The 23,635-nt window shown below is 46.6% G+C and overlaps 1 pseudogene; it reads right to left on the bottom strand.

Annotated features, from left to right (window-relative positions):
• Positions 1-3,908: 3,908 nt before the first annotated feature.
• Positions 3,909-23,635, bottom strand: part of LOC139547849 (zinc finger protein neuro-d4-like) — a 62,004-nt pseudogene continuing 42,277 nt past the window's right edge.

Raw genomic sequence — 23,635 nt, forward strand, 5'->3', positions numbered from 1 at the left:
TGGATATACAGAATTTGGGATAAGGTGGAAGTGGGAATTTTGCCAAGAAATGGATGGAAGAATATATATATTTTAAAATACAAATTTTCCCCAAGAAAAAAAGGTGTGCACTGGTGATGGTTCTGGCTTCTGGAAGGTAAAGAATGGAATTCAGGATTTGCTTCAGCCAGGTCTCTCCAGGACTACAGTATGATAGGTGCCTATTCTCCAATCTATCCCATACAAACATTGTAGCTCAAAGAGAACTTGTTTACTTTCAAGCCATAAGAGGTTCAAGTAATGCAATCATACTTTGGTAGATCATTATATTTTGGGGAGAAAAGTGCCCACGTGGGTTTATGGATCCAAGCTCCAAACCATCTATTGTAAATAGCATATTTATGACACTTAAAACATAATGGATGAATTTTCAGCTTTTCACATTTTCTTCAGAAATACACAAACATTGCTAAATTGGTGGGTGTTCAGAAGCTCCACACAGACACACACCACAGCAGACGGTTTCAGGAGTTACAACTTTTATTAATGATTGTTTGTAAATGAAAAAAGGAGTCAGGAGAGAAAAAATTTGGGAAAATTGGGTGCCTGGAGAAAGACAAGATGAATTTACAGTGAATGAATGACAGCTATGCAGTTGCAGTCAATATTTCAACGCGTTCCCAGGTAGGTAGGAGAAAACAACCCACGTGTCCAGGAAGATCTCCATCAGGGTAAATACTAACAAATTCATTTAATCCAGTGTTTCTTTTTTTTTTACAACAGACAGTTACAAGAAAGGAAAATGTGCACACACTCACACAGGAATTTATTATTTGGGGAATAAAAAGTGCAAGCAAGATCACAGCACGACAATTTACAAGAGGGCCAAAATCCTGCTTCGTTTGAGGACTGGACAATAATCTTCTCTCCCTTCTGATCCCACCCCCAGTCTAAAGATGGGGGGATGGGGGGGGGTCAAAGGTCATATCTGAGCTTGAGTCACTCCTCTTTCTGCAACTGCATCTTCTCAGATAGTACAATCAATGTAGTTTGACCACCACATCCTCATAAGTGCCAGGAATAAATTCAGAAGTAAAGGCTTATCAGTAAACACTTTCAGATCAGCTCACTCACACAGAATCGCAAGTCATCATCTGGCTATTACCTCAGTACTGGCTCTGAACACAACTCTGATTGGATATTGGTGGGAAACTTAAAATGATGGAACAGTAATGTGGTGAAGGTTTTCACATTGTCTTTTGAGGAGCCTGTCCATTAAAAGGTGAAGAGTTTACTTATCGAACGATTCACCGCTAGGACACAATCTATTATGACACAATCAAAGGGCCCCAAATTCAGTAGAATAACATTCTGTCACTTTGGCCCGATACCAGATCTGTTCTCCAAGGGTCATTGTCATGCGACAGCACAAACAGATCTGGGATCAGGCTACTGTCACTCGGGACCAACTACAGTAGCGAGGACTGAGGCTTCAGCAGTACCTATTCTAGCGTAGTACACTAGTGTTGACTGTATTCTTGGATGTATCGGAATGCAGCCTGTGTCATGGAGAGGAAGTTTGAAAAATAATAACCGTCTTTTCACTGTGTTTGTTTTTCGAGGACCTCATTATGAGTTTAAAGAGACTGTGTGCATCCCAAATGGGACCCTATTCCCTATGTGATGCACTACTTTTCACCAGAGCCCTATGGCCACTGTTCAAAAGTAGTGCACTATAAAGAGGAAAGGGTGTCATTTGGAACGGAACCACTGACAGACAGTGTCTCTCCCTCTCTCTCACACACATAGCCACACACACATACACACACATGCCAAACAAACAAACACACTGTGCAAAATGTTTGAAGTAGAAAAACACAGACATAAACAAATAAGAGAACAATACTGAGAGAGAAGAGGTGAAAACATCCCTAGTTATTTGAGAAAAATAAATAAAGTAGATATCAAAATATGAAATCGAGAGAATTTCTGGTATCACACATGTCTAAATGATGGTACATACATTTTGGGTAGCACAGGTAGTAACATTTTCCCCAACATGGCTGTGTGGATCATACCATAGTAGAATATAAACACATACATTTTAGGAGTAGAGACATTACAAATATGGAGGCAAATAGGACAACCACTTTTAAGTGCATTTAAATAGACATAAATTGTATTTTTGAGTTCATATTTCGATATGCACTGAGACGGTGAATTATGAAATGGCAATTAGTGTTTTTGATAAACAGAGAGAGTGACAATCTATTTACAGCAAAATGTCTCCCAACTTAAAGCTCTAGGAAGAGTAGGAGGGATCATTGGACCAATCAAAGTTGCAGCCTCATACAATAGTCCAGTCAGATAGGCCACTGGGGGAGGGGACTTTGGGTTGAAAAAAGACTCGTCTCAGTGCAAGCGCACAAACTCACATGCTGGCGTCCCAGTTAGTAGAAGTCCTTGCTTTTAGCTTACTCTTTGAAAGCACATTATATTACAAGTCCCTAGCACACAAAGCAGTCTTGCAGATAGTAAAGAGCTCATTCTATTACTTTTGATGACTTTTCACAAAAATGTGTTATCCTTTGAGAAAAACAGGGCTCGGAAGAGAGAAACGGCGCAAGCTGGCTTGAATTCGTTTGGTCCAACAGAAAATGTAATACAGTAAGTCATGGTGGTGTTTCTAGGAATCAGAATCATCAGAAGCCCCTCCTCTTCCTGCTCCCCGACCCTGCCATAGGTCCTGCCTAGCACCTGGTTGGCTACGGTTGGCTCTCATTTCCACGCAGTTTTAGGAGGGCACATTTGCCCTCACTCACACACGCATACACACGCACATATACAGATGGACACACACACACACACACACACAACTTTACCCAAATGGGTCACAAACACATTATTGCGAATTAAGTGTGCTTTCTTAAATACATTTTATCCTTAAAATATCTTTAAAAACTATAATGTTAACACCATGCAAATAAAGTACCAAATAAAATGTTTAAAAAAACATTTGGGCCTTGTATTTTTGACAAGGCCAGACAATAAAACCTGCATTGTCCACACTTAAAACATACCTACATTCTTGCTAAACACACAGACAAAATACACCAAGCTCCGCCAAAGTCATAGCAGTCTCATGTTGTCTTTTTCAGTTGTTGTTTTGAAGGAAATGAAGGTAACCAGAAGTTCATAGTTGAGGGAAACGTTTGCTCTAATTCAATATTTTTTGGGAAACACAATTTGATGTAAGTGGCTGATGGCAGAGTGACAACCTCTCCACTCCCTCTCCTCTGTAAATGTCATAAAGCCACAATAGCTCTGCGCGATGGTATCAATCCCAGAGTACTTCACTTTCAAAGGGTTTGAGTGGCGGCTCCATGTGGGAGGAAGGGGGCGGGGCTGCAGCTGCTTTAAACCTAACGAGGAGTCTGGTCGTCACTACGGCCTGCTTCTCCCTCTCTCTGTGTACTCTGCTGCCAGGGCCACAGCCCAGTGTATAGGAGTATAGGGCCACAGTGGCAGCTGATGCTCGTTAGGGCTCCTCTACGGACCCTTCACAGGGGAGAGCGTGCCTCTTGAGTGCCCTTGTGGGCTACTGATAAACAGCTCTTTGGAGGCAGACGGTGGAGGGCAAGCAAGCCCCGGGGGGCAGCCCAGTTAGGCTATTGATGATCAGATGCTCCCCGCTGAGGCTGCTGGGATAGAAGGTGGTTCCTCCTGGGCCAGAGGTGCCAGAGGTGGAGGGGACTCCAGGGGCAGGTGGCTGGGCCTCAGCAGGGGCAGACTGGGGGAGACCTGGATGGAGCATGGTGCACCCTGGGATGTAGGTACTTCCATTGACGTTAAAACAGCTGGGGCTGGGAGACCTGATGACTGGAGATGTCGTTTCATAGAGGAGGAAAAACTGCAGGGCGTTGGGGGTGTCCAGTTGTTATGTTTAGGGGGGGTGGTGGGTAATGTGGTAGATTAGGTCAGGGTGATGTAGGCCGAGGCCTTCTCTTTCAGCTGTCGCAGACACAGATGGCAACTCCAACTCCCTGGAAGATCAACAGTTCACAAGTTCACTGGTTATTGGAAAGCCTAGGGATTAACCCTAGCAGAATAAATGAACACTGTAAATTGAATACTGATTGCGAGTGCATCACCACATACTGTGGTCAGGTAGTGTGATAGATTTGCAATCTCTTAGCCATGTCAACTTGACTTGCGGATGACACAAGCATTCAGCACATGGCCTTTCCCTTTATAATGCATCTACTGTATAAGTGACATTATGAACCCAGCCATTGCATGGTCATCATTTACCGACAATATGCCGGCCTAGGTATACTATACAGTATTCTATAGGACTACACTAGGCCCATATCCTCCACATATCCTGTAGTGTACCTACCCTCTGGGGGCTCCGCCATAGGGGGGCTCAGGCAGTACATATGGTAGCCTCTGTCACAGTCATCACAGAATAGTAACTGATCCTGGAACAAGGAAACACACAAACACAAATAATGTTTTGACATTATCAATCAAATATAGCACATACTACACATAACACACAAAGGCCCAGATTTGCTACGCGTTCGCACCCGGTGCAAGGATTTCACCCATTTTTTGTGTGTGTTATTATCCTTTACTAAGGAGGAGAAGAGCCCAGGCGAGTGTGTGTTGTGGTGAATGGAGAGTGGGATATGAACGCAACATGTAAAGTGTTGGTCCCATGTTTCATGAGCTGAAATAAAAGATCCCAGAAATGTTCCATACGCACGAAAAGCTTATTTCTCTCAAATGTTGTGCACAAATTGGTTTACATCCCTGTTAGTGAGCATTTCACCTTTGCCAAGAAGCTGATTAAACAGCATGATCATTACACAGGTGCACCTTGTGCTGGGGGCGATAAAAGGCCACAGATGTCTAAAGTTTTGAGGGAGCGTGCAATTGGCATACTGACTGCAGGAATGTCCACCAGAGCTGTTGCCAGAAATGTTTTATTTCCCTACCATAAGCCGCCTCCAATGTCGTTATGGAGGAATTTGTTAGTACGTACAACCGCAGACCACGTGCATGGCGTCATGTTGGTGAGCGGTTTGCTGGTGTCAACGTTGTGAACAGAGTGCCCCATGGTGGCGGTGGGGTTATGATATGTTCAGGCATAAGCTACGAACACAACTGCATTTTATTGATGGCAATTTGAATGCACAGAGATACCGTGATGAGGTCCTGAGGCCCATTGTCGTGCCATTCATCCGAATGGAAGCTGAAAGCTGAAACCTGGAAGCTGAAAATGTCCCAGTTCTTCCATGGCCTGCATACTCACCAGACATGTCACTCATTGAGCATGTTTGGGATGCTCTGGATCGATGTGTACGACAGCGTGTTCCAGTTCCCGCCAATATCTAATAACTTCGCACAGCCATTGAAGAGGAGTGGGACAACATTCCACAGGCCACAATCAACAGCCTGATCAACTATATGCAAAGGAGATGTGTCGCGCTGCATAAAGCAAATGGTGATTTTCTGATGCACGCCCCTACTTTTTTTGAAGGTATCTGTGACCAACAGATGCATATCTGTACTCCCAGTCATGTGAAATCCCTAGATTAGGGTCTAATTAATTTATTTCAATTTACTGATTTCCTTATATGAACTGTAACTCAGTAAAATCTTTTAAATTGTTGCATGTTGCGTTTCTATATTTTTTCAGTATAGATGTTTTGGGAGTATGAAGGGGCGTGTGTGTGTGGGGGTGTGGTGCTCACGTCATTCTCGGAGGTGCCACACAAGCTGCAGGACTTGCACTCGATACACTGCCAGCGGTAGGTCCGTACTGCTGCCGTCATATTGACTGTGAACTGCAAGCAGGACGGGTGACCTGGGGACACAGAGAGGGACATACATACATGTCGACGTCATCAAGTTGGACTCGTTTCCACTACACCAACACATAATAACATCTGTGTCATAATGACACATTTAAAACCAACTAAAACCGGTGTCCATAGAAGTGTCTGTCTGTCCGTACCTGAGCGTCCACAGTCGGCACAGGAGATGAGGTCCTCGGGACAGCCAGTCTTCTTGGAGCCGCCCAGGCAGAAGTCACAGTAGCCGTTAGGGATGACCGAACCGTCTGCAGCTTTCTTAGCTGAAATCACACAGGTGGAAAGGTTACATACAATAGAGCTCTTTCCATAACAAACGCTCTCTTACAGAAAAGCTGCATATTACTCTTATATTCTATGCTCTAGAATATAAGAGTAATCCAGCATTTGTATGAAGCTCCACTGAGCACAGACCTAGAGCACAGAGTATATGGCTGTGGTCTGTGGTTACTGATGACCTGCTACTGAGGCTGGTGTAGAGCTGAGGACTCAACAGGCTTAGAACTAGACTGACGTAGGCGGAACATCGCAGGTTTGGAGAGGGAAAGAGGAAGAGAGAGAGCGAGAGACAGAGCGAGAGAGAGAGCGAGAGACAGAGCGAGAGAGAGAGTAAGCAGAAACGAGTGAAAGCGGCAGAGACAGGAAACATAGAGTGAGACAGAGAATATGAGACTTCCAGCCAACCAGACTGCAGAGCGTCCCAGCTGGATAAAACTCACCCTCCTCCATATGTTGGTTTGGTAAAGCAAGCAGCAGGCCCGCTGAAGCCTGGGACTCGCCAGCTCGTGCTCAGCCAGGGAAGGGAGGAGTAAGACGGGAAGGGAACTCCACTGGGAGGCCCAGGGGTCTGTTAAATATTGGGACAGACTTGCTGTGCATCAAGCGGCAGGTGCACGGCGGGAAACCATTTTAGAATAACCATTAATGGAGAAGAACATCCCCCTGCATGCATCCTCTCTGTCTCACTGATTGCAGTCGATTGCATAATAACTTTAATAGCTCTGATCACGTAACCAGGACAGTGTATTTGTATGTGTCCTTTTTTCCTGTATTAAGATGCAATGCAATGGACAGGAACATCACAATGACTCACCATCGTGCCATGTAAGACAGAAGAAGACAAACAGACAACAGTATACAGTAGACTAGACAAGCACACACAGGAATTCATCCCGAATACGTAAACACACACACACACACACACACACACACACACACACACACACACACACACACACACACACACACACACACACACACACACACACACACACACACACACACACACACACACACACACAGACACACACACACACACACACACACACACACACACACAGAATTCATCCCGAATACGTAAACACACACACACACACACACACACACACACACACACACACACACACACACACACACACACACACACACACACACACACACACACACACACACACACACACACACACACACACAGAATTCATCCCGAATACGTAAACACACACACACACACACACACACACACACACACACACACACACACACACACACACACACACACACACACACACACACACACACACACACACACACACACACACACACACACACACACACACACACACACACACACACACACACACACACACACAGAGAATTCAGCAGCAGTCGGCATGGTGGAGTAATCAGTGGCTGTCTGGTGTGTGATTTGGAGAGCCAGGGCCCTCTCCAGCGAGGTCATTAATCCAGCCCAGGGTGGATTGTGGCAGGGGGCTGGGGGAGGGGGGGGAGTAGGCGGGGGTGGAGCAGGGTAGAGGGGGGTTCTACTCCACAGGGTTGGTCAATAAACCCCAGAGAGAAAAAAACAACTCTGATCAGGATGAGAGGAGAGGAGGGAGGAGAAAAGAGCAGAGGAGCTGTCCGTGGTACCAGCACAGCAGCCAGCCAGGCAGCTCTGTACTTTATTGTATAATGAGGAGCAGTAATGTACAGTGGAGTGGTACATTACGTACATTCAGGGGACTGTGGCAAACATACCACTATCCCCACATTCGTCTACAACACTTGCCACTTGGGCACTGAGCTATGTATGGACTATATACAACAGGTACATATATTATGCATGTACAGTGCAAGCATTAAAAACAAGGCAAAATAGGTTTATTAATGAAATACGTCACTTTGAGTAACGTTTTTTTTAAGCCTCTGGCCTTGTGAAAAAAACACACACCCCTTCTTTGTATGTATTTTATTTTAACAGACTACTGCTGACTGTGCTTTACCACAGTCCATGGGGAGCAAAACTGTATATGCACACACAATTACATAAAACTATATGCCAAAAGGCACATACTACAAACAGTGTTGCTCTGGGGCTCTGTGGACCGTGAGGCTGTGAGGACCCCTGAGAGTGAATCAGCAGGCCCTGACACATCTGTGTGTGAGAGGGCTGCCTGCTGGCCTGCCTGCTCAGAAAGGAAAGCCCATCAATGATTAAATGCCTGTGGCCATGTTTAAAGTCTGAGACGCTAACCTGAGGTAGTATATCCTTAAGACAGACAGAGAGAAAGAGAGATAGGGAGTGAAAAAGAGAGGGGGGGAGAAGGAGAAAGAGAGGGTGGGAGGGAGAGGGAGATAGCAAAGCGAGTGGAAGAGAGAGACATAGAGACATACAGACCAAACCAGACAGAGAGACACAGAAAACTGGCAGACAGGCAGACAGAGACAAAGAACATGCGCGAGAGAGGTAGATAAAAATGATCACAAGTAGCACGTTCCTGAGGTTGTCAAGGGTGATACACACCTCCCTCCCTCCATCTCAACTCCAGCACCACCTTTCCTGTAACACCCCTCCAATTACTGGGAGAATACAGGCAGAACAGCACACTTCACAGCTTTTAAGTGTGTCTCGGAACCCACTGGGAATTAGGGGAGAGAGATGAATCCTCAAATACCCCCCTCATATCTCCCCACTCCCTTCCATTCCCTTCTCTCGCTTTCTCTCCCCCTAACTCTCTCCCCTCTCTTCGTCTACCTCTCTCTCTCACTCTCTCAGCATAAGCCTCTCTACCTCTCTTCCTCTCCCCTCCGCCTCTCTCCATCCCCCTCTCTCTTCCTCTTTTCCGATCTCTCACTCTCCCGATCTCTCTACAACCCTCTCTCTCTCTCCGCGCTCTCCTTTTTCTCTCCCTTTCTCACTCCCTCATTCTCAATACAGCCTGCTGCTGGAGTTTTCACAATCTCATTCTAGCACAATCCCTGGCCTAAGATCCATACCGCTCTGGCTGGTCAATAAAGTGGCCACAGCATTATCGAATTAGCACTTCCACAGGAATACCCACAAGCACCTGTTGCCTGCTCTCACTTTCTCTATGCGTCTCACTCTCCTCCACACTTTCATTCCTCCTTTTGCTCTCTCACCCATGTCTATTCACTCTGTTTTCTGAGCACAAACCTATTCACACAGGACCCAGCATACAGTACAATGAGCACAAACCTATTCACACAGGACCCAGCATACAGTACAATGAGCACAAACCTATTCACACAGGTCCAAGCATACAGTACAATGAGCACAAACCTATTCACACAGGACCCAGCATACAGTACAATGAGCACAAACCTATTCACACAGGACCCAGCATACAGTACAATGAGCACAAACCTATTCACACAGGTCCAAGCATACAGTACAATGAGCACAAACCTATTCACACAGGTCCCAGCATACAGTACAATGAGCACAAACCTATTCACACAGGTCCCAGCATACAGTACAATGAGCACAAACCTATTCACACATGTCCCAGCATACAGTACAAGGAGCTAAAACTCATACACCGGGCCAACTATTAGATAGCTTAGCTTAGTTATTATGGTTTTGCACCTGACAATAAAACAGGGTTTCACTAAAGCAATCCTACTAGTCTAGAGTTAACCAGTGATGATGCTGTCTATGATGTCACTGTGAACAAACCATACCAACAGAGACACAGATCAGCTCCTAGTCTCACCTACACACCAACACACTGCCTTCCCCACAACACAAAACACATTGCAGCATGGCAGGGGAGCAAATAGAACAGAAGAGGAGAGAGGAAGAGGAGAGAGGAAGAGCAGAACAACAAAGAGGAGAGGGAAGTGAAGAAGTGGCTGCTGCTGTGTCAGAGCATCAGTGTGAAAACACACACTCTGCGCTCCTGTCGCCAGGCTGCTTAATGAGGGGAGCACCACACCTAGACACACATACAGATACACACTAATATAATGTATACATACACTCACATTCACAGACAATACACGCACACATACGCAAACATGCGCACAAGCACACACCGGAACACTGAGACAAACACACGCACGCACGCACGCACGCACGCACGCACGCACGCGCGCACGCACACACACACACACACACAAGCACACACACAAAGATTTATAGCCAGCAGATATTTGCATAATAACTTTTAAAGGCTCGTTCCACTCCCAACCCCCACCCTCTCTCTTTAACGTGACGAATGAGAGTCCCTCTGCCCCCAATCCAGCCTTCAGTATCAGCTTTCATCCAATGCATACACACACTAGGGCTGTGACGGTCATGGAATTTTGGGTGACATTTTGGATGACAGTTATTGTTTTCACACATTTTCTCCTCTCCTCTGCTAGACCCTATGAATGTCCCACCTACTTACTGGTGCAAGTCCCGTACTGTTTTTGATTGGGCTTATATCATCAAATTCATGAAAACGGGGTCATTTAAGATATATTTGTATTCAGCGATAAAGGTTTTTTTTTTTTAAAGCAATCGAAAACCTTCATGAAAGGCATCAGGTAAAAGTGAATTAATCCACGAATAAGAATATAATTGTACGGTGCATTCGGGAAGTATTCAGACCCCTTCTCTTTTTCCACATTTTGTTACAGTACAGCCTTATTCTAAAATGGAATACATTTTTAGTTTTTTCATCAATCTACACACCATAATGACAAAGCAAAAACTGTTTTTTAGAAATGTTTGCAAATGTATATAAAAAAGAAAACCCTGAAATATCACATTCACATAAAATTCAGACCCTTTACTCAGTACTTTGTTGAAGCATCTTTGGAAGTGATTACAGCCTTGAGTCTTCTTGGGTATGATGCTACAAGCTTGAATGACCACGCTTTCATGAATTTAATGACATAATGGGGGAGGAAGGTATTGCCTAGGCAACTGAAGACTTGTTTGCTACAACACGTTGCTTATTTCAGCAAGGAGCAACAAAGTTTCATCACGTTGTAGTCCATGTTACAGCAGAAACAGACAACTGCACGAATGCCCAGCCGTCCAGTAATCAGTCAGCTGTTCGTTACACCCCCCAAAAAATGCCCTGACGGTTATTTGTTATGTTATGACCGTGGCGCTAACACACACGCACGCACGCACGCACGCACGCACGCACGCACGCACGCGCACACACACACACACACACACACACACACACACACACACACACACACACACACACACACACACACACACACACACACACACACACACACACACACACACACAGACAGAGAGACAATGGATTCAGTATTATGCAGGGAGAGTGACTGTGAGTCAGTCAGACGAAAAGTGTCAGTCACAGATGAGATATCTCATGAGGTACCTTTCTTCTCTCATCATGGCTGTGCTTCTCTCTTTCACAGAGGAAATTTGATTTTTCTTCTGCAATCCGTCTATTGTCACACAAATACCTACGCCATCTGTCCCCACCTCCTTCTTCAATTCTCTATCTCTCCCTCTTTATCTCTCTTTTAAACACACATGCACGCACGCACACGCACGCACACACACACGCACGCACGCACGAACACGCACACACGCACGCACACACACACACACCAGCAAGACACAATGCAATAACATGCTCGTTTCTCTTCCCTGTCCAGTCAGCAGGTTGTGTAAGTCCCAGTGCATTGTGGGTCTGAAACAGAATGACATTGCAAAGCGAGAGGACGGTGGAGATTTTGGTGCATAATAAAACTTGATCTATGGCTGCAGTGTAATCACACTGACCTGCACACGCTATGTCAGCCTCTGTGACAACATAAGAGCCTCTGTCTGTAGCAGATACACATACATAAACAGTACATACACACTTATTTGTATATATACACATACACACATATGCATATACACACACATATATTCATACACACACACACACCTCCATAATACACACACAAACACAAATCATACATACACACTTCACAATCACCCCTGTGCCAACTGGAATGTCTGTTTGATGCTCAGAAAAATGCAAACATTAATCATTTTTGGTGAAGGGAGAACAGATTACAGTTCTATACTCTCCCCCATGTGACTCTGTAATCCTGTTTAAAAAGCCCCTAAACTCAGACTCTTAGCCGCAGTTAGGTCCCATTGTCTGACCCGCCAAATAAATAGTGAGGAAACGCTGGAATTTAGACAGCAAGACAGGTATACTGTACAGTACATAAAAAACATCCTAGTAAGATTGTGTGTGTGTGTGTGTGTGTGTGTGTCTGTGTGTGTCTATGCTCCGACAGACAGACAGATAGGTTTTCATGAGCAGGATGGGGGGGGGGTTTATACTAAGATTGCCAAATGACTGAGGATCCAATCCTAACCCGGCAAGCCTCTCCTCTGTAAATACAGAATACCAAATGAAGCAGTGCAATATCAGCCTGCCATCTCCCTGTCTGGGGTAATATATATGATAAATCATAAAGAGAATTCTTTACTTTTTCTCTCCTTCCTTCACTCTCGCTCTCCTTTCTGATGCCTTTAATGAACTCCTCTGCCCCCTCTGTTTCAACCCCTCCAATGCCAAACTCCACTCCCCCCTCCCTCCTCAATGTACATAACAACATACTCTTTAGGAGGGAGCCCAGCCTGTCACTATAGCAACCGGATTGCTAGGCAACAGCCGTTTCTCTTCCTGCTTTGTTGTGGTAGAGGAGGCAGTGGAGTGGCGGGCGGCAGGCAGCGTGAGCTGGTCTGGCTATGGAGGAAGCTACTGTACCGGCACTGGCACCAGCAGCACAGGCATGTGGAAAGTTCAGGAAGAAACCAGACCAAAATAACAGCTAAAGGTGATGGTCGGGGTTGAATAATTAACTTGGTAAGTCCAGAAAGGTCTTCCCTCTAATAAGAGACATTCCTTACCATGGTGGGGCAAACTGGTAGACAAAGTCCCAGCCGCGGTTACAGCAAGCAAGGGACTGACTACACCTAAATAGACCGCCGTTTGAGCTAGACTATAGAATCTAAAGTCAAGTAAACTCATAGGGGCATTTTCCCAGACACAGATTATGCCTAGTCCTGGACTAAAAGGCAAACTCAATAGTGAATCTACATTGCAAATGCTTTTTTAGTCAGGATTAGGCTTAATCTTTGTGGGGGAAACCACCCCATAAACTGGTTGTCATTTGGACCATGTTTACCTTTATTTTATATGGTTAGGTACAGCATACATGTTCTGTATTTGTAGTGGTGTGGTGTGCTGATCATGTAGTGTGTTCAGGTGGTGTGTGTTGCATGTTCAGGGTCCATGGGTCGTGACTGTATTGCCTCGCTCCCACCACCCCGGTCCTCTCTCTCTCTGAACCCAGCCTGTATCTCTACTCAGTCTCCTGTATAGGCTACTCTGCTCTGTACCTGTCTGCTACAGTACAGACAGAATGACTAGCCAGGACAAACTCATTTTCACCATTTCACTAATACCATCAAAATCAAATAAATCAAATAAATCATAGCACGTTTTAGGAGTTCATTCAGTAGTTTTTACCTGATTAAGTTGATTCATGTCGAAAAAAATAACGTTAAAAGTGCAATTTATATTCCTAAAACATACATTTAAAATGATACTGCTGCTTCCTATTTTTTTATATAGCCGAGTGTCAAAACACCGTTTTTAAATCTCCAAATAATTCATAATCAATATTCTGAAATAAGTTGTGATATGTTGAAGACTAATACATACAATTACTCCCTATACACACGTGTCACACTTGTGTTCAGATTACTTGTATTTTGCTAAATTAGTACCTTAAAAACTGCTCACGCATCAAATTTACCAAGCAGTCATTCCAGATTGAAATTGATTAGCTTGTTCTACTGTAATCAATAGCGTGCACAGATGAATCACTCACGTCAATATTGTATGGAAATCAATGGAACTGGGACAATTCACTGCCATTTGCGCACTTCTAAAATACAAACCACAACGGACTTGGGTATACTAGATATACCTGTCGATAGATGAGAACCTGTATTTATCAACTCCTCTCCTTGTGAATTTCACAAGTGCGTTCTAAACCCTGCGACAGACAGGTGAGTATGATCAAATCAACCGCACCAAACCAAAGATATTCATCTGTTTAAAGCAATCGATTTAGGTTCATCTTGAGGACTATAAACTTGTACATTAACATCACCAATCCGAGGTAAAAAAAAAAAAAATAATAAATTGTATGAGGTGAAAATGCGGGCTTGTGTAAGGAAGTAACACAAACTGTCCACATTAGCGCATTATAAAATAATTTTATATTTCAAAATAATTCAACAAGTCAATTTTGGATGATAGTATATGTTGCCCACTCACAAAATATTTCAACAATTACATACAATTGAACTGGGCGCTCTAGACTAGAGCCTCTATAGTGTCAGTGCATCTGTCTGAACGTTCCCAGTCCCTACAATGACACAGGCCCTCCACTGTCACCAGACCCTCATTAAAAGACCACCCTCTCTCTCTTACTGCAGGACTTTCATCACATGTAAACCTGCTGGAACAGAACCAACCACCACTCCACAGATATCATTCCACATGTAGTATTCTACCCCACAGAGAGAGAAAGAGAAAGAGGGAACAGACAGCCAGGACGCCATTTTAGGTTTGATACATAATTAATTTTGTCCTTATAGCTGATTACAAGGATTCCTTCTCACACTGGCGGACCAAGGCGAGTGAAGCCATTTTGTGAGTGAGGTGAAACTGGGGAGAAAAATGTGAAAATAAATAAATATAGAAAAAGAACAACAGGAACGAAAGGACGCTGACCTTCAAACGGCTCAATTACATGTTACCCCCCTCCACCCCTCCATCCTCCCTCCTGCTCTCACTCCTCCGACCGTCTGTCCGTCCAGATAAACCAGACTCGGAATCTCAATTCTGATTTGGGGAGAGGACGTAACGAGAACTGCCTTGACTCTTTCTGCTCACAAAACCAATTTTCAGGTGCACACCAGAGGGCCGCCCTCGAAAGTAAACACCCCTCCCTCCTCCCCATCTCATCAATGCCCAAAACCAGCCCCCACCACCCCTGCCTCTCTCACTTTATGAAGAAAAAAAAAACTGAGAGGCAGCCATGAATTTTAATGTTGCAGTTCATTTTAACAATCGGCTTCCACTCCTGCAATGGAAATAAATACAGAAAAAATGAAGAAAATTATAAGCGATGGATAAGTCATAAGACAAATGCAGAGAGAGGGAGATAAGGAGAGAAAGAAATGGAGAGAGAGATTCAGAGAGAAGCGGGAAAGGAAAGAAAGAAAGCATGGTAAACTGGCGATGAAGAGTGAGGGAGCGAATAGGTAGAGAATGAGAGGGGGAATGTGTGTGTGAGAATCTCATCTCCTAGTGGAATAATCTGTAATTTATCAAACTGATGGAAAAAGGGAGAAAGAGAGAGAATGATAGGGGGGTAAAATAATGAAATAAAAGAGAAGGAAGAGACTTTGGATTTCAGCGATCTTCCACTCTCGGTTTCTGCATTTTGAAACGTATATGTATTAAACTTGATTGCTGACCTGCAAAACATTTTGGGACTATGTCAACAATGGACTAATGAAACAAATGCCAAAGATAGTTTTTGGATGGAGTTTTCCTTTAAATTTGCCTTGTGGAGTGGACCAGGCTTACAGACTCTAGTCTAGACATATTTTAGGAAGAATATTACATGAATAATGTATGGACCAGTTTCATTATAACCATTCATGTTAATATCATTATTATATATGGTGTAATATAAAGGAGGGGGTGCATCTGCAACCAAAAGATAGAAACATGCACACACACACACAGACACACACACACACACACACACACACACACACACACACACACACACACACACACACACACACAATAGGCTTCTATTTGCATTTCATAAGAGAATGTAGTTTTGTGCATGTATGTACATGTGTGTATAGTGCGTATGTTATTGTGTGTGTGTGTGTGTGTGTGTGTGTGTGTGTGTGTGTGTGTGTGTGTGTGTGTGTGTGTGTGTGTGTGTGTGTGTGTGTGTGTGTGTGTGTGTGTGTGTGTGTGTGTGTGTGTGTGTGTGTGCGTGTGTGTGTGTGCGTGTGTGTGGCAGGAAGAGAAGAGAGGAGGATATTAAACCTCTCAAATGCAGTCATTCTCTTCTTTTTCACCCTGCAGAGTCCTAAAACTGCAGCACACACACACACACACACACACACACATACACACACACACACACACACACACACACACACACACACACACACACACACACACACACACACACACACACACACACACACACACACACACACACACACACACACACACACACACACACAGAGGCATCAGCACCAGGACCCAGTGACGCACAATCCACTAAGACAGGCCAATTTAAAACAGAGCTCAGCCAATTAAGTCTAGGAAGTAAATGGGTATTTTTCTACAAGGACATTGATGTGGGGACGACTACAGCTGTGTTTCTGTCTGCGTCTCAAATGACACCCTATTCCCTACAAAGTGCCATTTGGGATGCAACCTCTCTCAGTGTAAATTACCAGCTCGGACATGGAATGTGCTAGGGGAGAGAGAGGGACAAAAAAATACCCTTCCTCTCAGTGTCCCTGTTCAGCCAATTAACTCCGGGCCAGGCTAATCAAACAGCATTACAGAAAGCCATGCAGGCAGACAAACATAAACGCTACTACATTGTACATCAGCGTGTACTTCACACACTGTGTGCCGCAAAGGACATGTGCAAGTTGCTGTGTAGTAACATTCTGTAGGATACTGCGTCTAGCTTGGGTTGCTCTGATGTGACATGCGAGCGGAGGGTACATGGCATAGTGCAGCAGCCAGCCTCAGGGTAGAGCGTAGAGCACGCTGTAACACATGGCATAGTGCAGCAGTCAGCCTCAGGGTAGAGCGTAGAACACGCTGTAACACATGGCATAGTGCAGCAGTCAGCCTCAGGGTAGAGCGTAGAGCACGCTGTAACACATGGCATAGTGCAGCAGTCAGCCTCAGGGTAGAGCGTAGAGCACGCTGTAACACATGGCATAGTGCAGCAGTCAGCCTCAGGGTAGAGCATAGAGCACGCTGTAACACATGGCATAGTGCAGCAGCCAGCCTCAGGGTAGAGCGTGGACCAAGATGTAACACATGGCATAGTGCAGCAGTCAGCCTCAGGGTAGAGCGTAGAGCACGCTGTAACACATGGCATAGTGCAGCAGCCAGCCTCAGGGTAGAGCGTGGACCAAGATGTAACACATGGCATAGTGCAGCAGTCAGCCTCAGGGTAGAGCGTAGAGCACGCTGTAACACATGGCATAGTGCAGCAGCCAGCCTCAGGGTAGAGCGTAGAGCACGCTGTAACACATGGCATAGTGCAGCAGTCAGCCTCAGGGTAGAGCATAGAGCACGCTGTAACACATGACATAGTGCAGCAGTCAGCCTCAGGGTAGAGCGTAGAGCACGCTGTAACACATGACATAGTGCAGCAGTCAGCCTCAGGGTAGAGGGTAGAGCGTAGAGCACGCTGTAACACATGGCATAGTGCAGCAGTCAGCCTCAGGGTAGAGCGTAGACCACGCTGTAACACATGGCATAGTGCAGCAGCCAGCCTCAGGGTAGAGCGTAGAGCACGCTGTAACACATGGCATAGTGCAGCAGTCAGCCTCAGGGTAGAGCGTAGAGCACGCTGTAACACATGGCATAGTGCAGCAGTCAGCCTCAGGGTAGAGCGTAGAGCACGCTGTAACACATGGCATAGTGCAGCAGTCAGCCTCAGGGTAGAGCGTAGAGCACGCTGTAACACATAGCATAGTGCAGCAGTCAGCCTCAGGGTAGAGCGTAGACAACGCTGTAACACATGGCATAGTGCAGCAGTCAGCCTCAGGGTAGAGCGTAGAGCACGCTGTAACACATGACATAGTGCAGCAGTCAGCCTCAGGGTAGAGCGTAGACAACGCTGTAACACATGGCATAGTGCAGCAGTCAGCCTCAGGGTAGAGCGTAGAGCACGCTGTAACACATGACATAGTGCAGCAGTCAGCCTCAGGGTAGAGCGTAGAGCACGCTGTAACACATGACATAGTGCAGCAGTCAGCCTCAGGGTAGAGCGTAGACAACGCTGTAACACATGGCATAGTGCAGCAGTCAGCCTCAGGGTAGAGCGTAGAGCACGCTGTAACACATGACATAGTGCAGCAGCCAGCCTCAGGGTAGAGCGTAGAGCACGCTGTAACACATGGCATAGTGCAGCAGTCAGCCTCAGGGTAGAGCGTAGAGCACGCTGTAACACATGGCATAGTGCAGCAGTCAGCCTCAGGGTAGAGCATAGAGCACGCTGTAACACATGGCATAGTGCAGCAGCCAGCCTCAGGGTAGAGCGTGGACCAAGATGTAACACATGGCATAGTGCAGCAGTCAGCCTCAGGGTAGAGCGTAGAGCACGCTGTAACACATGGCATAGTGCAGCAGCCAGCCTCAGGGTAGAGCGTGGACCAAGATGTAACACATGGCATAGTGCAGCAGTCAGCCTCAGGGTAGAGCGTAGAGCACGCTGTAACACATGGCATAGTGCAGCAGCCAGCCTCAGGGTAGAGCGTAGAGCACGCTGTAACACATGGCATAGTGCAGCAGTCAGCCTCAGGGTAGAGCGTAGAGCACGCTGTAACACATGGCATAGTGCAGCAGTCAGCCTCAGGGTAGAGCGTAGAGCACGCTGTAACACATGGCATAGTGCAGCAGTCAGCCTCAGGGTAGAGCGTAGAGCACGCTGTAACACATGGCATAGTGCAGCAGTCAGCCTCAGGGTAGAGCGTAGACCACGCTGTAACACATGGCATAGTGCAGCAGCCAGCCTCAGGGTAGAGCGTAGAGCACGCTGTAACACATGGCATAGTGCAGCAGTCAGCCTCAGGGTAGAGCGTAGAGCAACGCTGTAACACATGGCATAGTGCAGCAGTCAGCCTCAGGGTAGAGCGTAGAGCACGCTGTAACACATGGCATAGTGCAGCAGTCAGCCTCAGGGTAGAGCGTAGAGCACGCTGTAACACATGAGCATAGTGCAGCAGTCAGCCTCAGGGTAGAGCGTAGACAACGCTGTAACACATGGCATAGTGCAGCAGTCAGCCTCAGGGTAGAGCGTAGAGCACGCTGTAACACATGACATAGTGCAGCAGTCAGCCTCAGGGTAGAGCGTAGAGCAACGCTGTAACACATGGCATAGTGCAGCAGTCAGCCTCAGGGTAGAGCGTAGAGCACGCTGTAACACATGACATAGTGCAGCAGTCAGCCTCAGGGTAGAGCGTAGAGCACGCTGTAACACATGACATAGTGCAGCAGTCAGCCTCAGGGTAGAGCGTAGACAACGCTGTAACACATGGCATAGTGCAGCAGTCAGCCTCAGGGTAGAGCGTAGAGCACGCTGTAACACATGACATAGTGCAGCAGCCAGCCTCAGGGTAGAGCGTAGAGCACGCTGTAACACATGGCATAGTGCAGCAGTCAGCCTCAGGGTAGAGCGTAGAGCACGCTGTAACACATGGCATAGTGCAGCAGCCAGCCTCAGGGTAGAGCGTAGAGCACGCTGTAACACATGACATAGTGCAGCAGTCAGCCTCAGGGTAGAGCGTAGAGCACGCTGTAACACATGACATAGTGCAGCAGTCAGCCTCAGGGTAGAGCGTAGAGCACGCTGTAACACATGGCATAGTGCAGCAGTCAGCCTCAGGGTAGAGCGTAGACCACGCTGTAACACATGGCATAGTGCAGCAGCCAGCCTCAGGGTAGAGCGTAGAGCACGCTGTAACACATGGCATAGTGCAGCAGTCAGCCTCAGGGTAGAGCGTAGAGCACGCTGTAACACATGGCATAGTGCAGCAGTCAGCCTCAGGGTAGAGCGTAGAGCACGCTGTAACACATGGCATAGTGCAGCAGTCAGGCTCAGGGTAGAGCGTAGAGCACGCTGTAACACATAGCATAGTGCAGCAGTCAGCCTCAGGGTAGAGCGTAGAGCAACGCTGTAACACATGGCATAGTGCAGCAGTCAGCCTCAGGGTAGAGCGTAGAGCACGCTGTAACACATGACATAGTGCAGCAGTCAGCCTCAGGGTAGAGCGTAGAGCAACGCTGTAACACATGGCATAGTGCAGCAGTCAGCCTCAGGGTAGAGCGTAGAGCACGCTGTAACACATGACATAGTGCAGCAGTCAGCCTCAGGGTAGAGCGTAGAGCACGCTGTAACACATGGCATAGTGCAGCAGTCAGCCTCAGGGTAGAGCGTAGACAACGCTGTAACACATGGCATAGTGCAGCAGTCAGCCTCAGGGTAGAGCGTAGAGCACGCTGTAACACATAGCATAGTGCAGCAGTCAGCCTCAGGGTAGAGCGTAGAGCACGCTGTAACACATGGCATAGTGCAGCAGTCAGCCTCAGGGTAGAGCGTAGAGCACGCTGTAACACATGGCATAGTGCAGCAGTCAGCCTCAGGGTAGAGCGTAGAGCACGCTGTAACACATGGCATAGTGCAGCAGCCAGCCTCAGGGTAGAGCGTGGACCACGCTGTAACACATGGCATAGTGCAGCAGCCAGCCTCAGGGTAGAGCGTAGAGCACGCTGTAACACATGGCATAGTGCAGCAGCCAGCCTCAGGGTAGAGCGTAGAGCACGCTGTAACACATGGCATAGTGCAGCAGCCAGCCTCAGGGTAGAGCGTAGAGCACGCTGTAACACATGGCATAGTGCAGCAGTCAGCCTCAGGGTAGAGCGTAGAACACGCTGTAACACATGGCATAGTGCAGCAGCCAGCCTCAGGGTAGAGCGTAGAGCACGCTGTAACACATGGCATAGTGCAGCAGCCAGCCTCAGGGTAGAGCGTAGAGCACGCTGTAACACATGGCATAGTGCAGCAGTCAGCCTCAGGGTAGAGCGTAGAGCAACGCTGTAACACATGGCATAGTGCAGCAGTCAGCCTCAGGGTAGAGCGTAGAGCACGCTGTAACACATGGCATAGTGCAGCAGTCAGCCTCAGGGTAGAGCGTAGAGCACGCTGTAACACATGGCATAGTGCAGCAGTCAGCCTCAGGGTAGAGCGTAGAGCACGCTGTAACACATGGCATAGTGCAGCAGTCAGCCTCAGGGTAGAGCGTAGACCACGCTGTAACACATGGCATAGTGCAGCAGTCAGCCTCAGGGTAGAGCGTAGAGCACGCTGTAACACATGGCATAGTGCAGCAGTCAGCCTCAGGGTAGAGCGTAGACCACGCTGTAACACATGGCATAGTGCAGCAGTCAGCCTCAGGGTAGAGCGTAGACCACGCTGTAACACATGGCATAGTGCAGCAGTCAGCCTCAGGGTACAGCGTAGAGCACGCTGTAACACATGACATAGTGCAGCAGTCAGCCTCAGGGTAGAGCGTAGAGCACGCTGTAACACATGGACTCACGCTTGTGGTTGTTCTTGCGCTGGAAGGGCAGGGTGTGTCGCTCAGAGTCCTCCTCTCCCTCCTCGTCCGCTAGGTGTGTGTGAGTGTAGTGGTAGCTCAGGCCCGGGCGGTTTTTATAGCGCTTCCCACAGACTGGAAAACACACACACACACAAAATCAAGAGACAGAACTAAATGTAGCCCAATCATCATTACATATCTATACATCAGTAAATACATGACTGAACGCAATTGTGCTCCACTGAAAATAGATACACTCACAATGAATGAATGCTGCATCCATCACTAGCTAATGCCATGTCACTGTTTTAGTTGGAATATTGCTCTATAGAATGCTCTATAGTGTTCCGTTAGTGCGTGTTGCTCTAGCAGACTCATTCACACTAGAGGAGTTGTCCCCATAACATTGGCAGTGAGAGAATTGCTTGCTTTGTGCAGAGTGGAGACAGCAGCCATATGCTTGCCAGCGTAGTTTAGGCTGCAGTAAGAATGTTGTCTATGGCTCTTAGACATGGTGTGTGTATGTGTGTGTGTGTGTGTGTGTGTGTGTGTGTGTGTGTGTGTGTGTGTGTGTGTGTGTGTGTGTGTGTGTGTGTGTGTGTGTGTGTGTGTGTGTGTGTGTGTGTGTGTGTGTGTGTGTGTGTGTGTGTGTGTGTGTTTGTGTTTGTGCGTGCGTGCGTGCGTGCGTGTTACTCACTGTCACAGACGTACGGCTTGTCCCTGTCCTCAATGGTGCTGGGCTCTTGTCTCTTCCTCATACCCCCTACACCACAGGCCTGCAGCGAGAACACAGACGGGTGAACGGAGTTCACACTCTACACACACACACACCACACTCCTACACACCATAATCATCTGCTACTTTAACAGGTGCCCCCCTCTCTCTAATCACCCTTTCCTCAGACAGGCGGGGTTGATGACACCTAACAGGGAACTTCAAGCTCCAATGAACAACATGGCTGTTTGGATGACAGATACAGCGTTACAGCCTGCAGCGAGGCTTCACACAGGACGGAGAGAGAGAAGCCTTTCTCGTCTAATAAGAGTTATTTAGAATGCATCCATGTACGTGATCTGATAACTCACTGCATATCGAAATACTGTGTACTGCATCTAATGCCCACATGATTGTACTGTATCTAATCCCCGCACAATTCATACACTACTAACACACTTACAAAAATGACTCCATCCCAAAATGTATGAATTGAGTATAGTGAACTGAGATACGAGTTGGTATCTGTTTTATCTTTAAAGCTGAGAGGGAAAAGAATATGGCTCCTTAGTACTCAGAGCACGGCTGCTACTGTACCGCTGACAGCCTGAGAGAAGAGGAGCGGGCAGGAGAGAGGAGAGGGGAGCCGAAAGGAGAGGAGAGGAGAGCCAGCCAGAGCAGAGGAGAGGAGAGGAGCTAGAATGGATTAAGGAGCTGCCGATGCTTCCCTCTCACCCTCTCAGTACAGCAGGAGGAGAGAGAGGGCTTCCACGAGGAATTGATAGCACCACTTGAGAGGCTTGAGTTTGCATAACTTGCAGTGGGTCCTACGTACTAGACAAGAGAGTCAGCTAGCTCTCTGAAATGGAAAGGGAACTGGAAGGAGGGAGGGAGCCTGTGACTGTCCCATTCAGGGAGATGGATGGCTGTTTTATCTCCATTTGATTTGATTTGATTTGATTAATATCTCTTTTAGTCATCATTTGGACTAATCTTCCAAGAGTCCTGAAACATTAAAATACACATTTATAATACGATCACATTTTCACATACAGTTGAAGTCGGAAGTTTACATACACCTTAGCCAAATACATTTAAACTCAGTTTTTCACAATTCCTGACATTTAATCCGAGTAAAAATTCCCTGTTTTAGGTCAGTAAAGATCACCACTTAATTTTAAGAATGTGAAATGTCAGAATAATAGTAGAGAGAATGATTTATTTCAGCTTTTATTTCTTTCATCACATTCCCAGTGGGTCAGAGGTTTACATACACTCAATTAGTATTTGGTAGCATTGCCTTTAAATTGTTTAACTTGGGTC

The sequence above is a fragment of the Salvelinus alpinus genome, chromosome 21, assembly GCF_045679555.1.
Source record: "Salvelinus alpinus chromosome 21, SLU_Salpinus.1, whole genome shotgun sequence".
Classification (NCBI taxonomy): domain Eukaryota; kingdom Metazoa; phylum Chordata; class Actinopteri; order Salmoniformes; family Salmonidae; genus Salvelinus; species Salvelinus alpinus.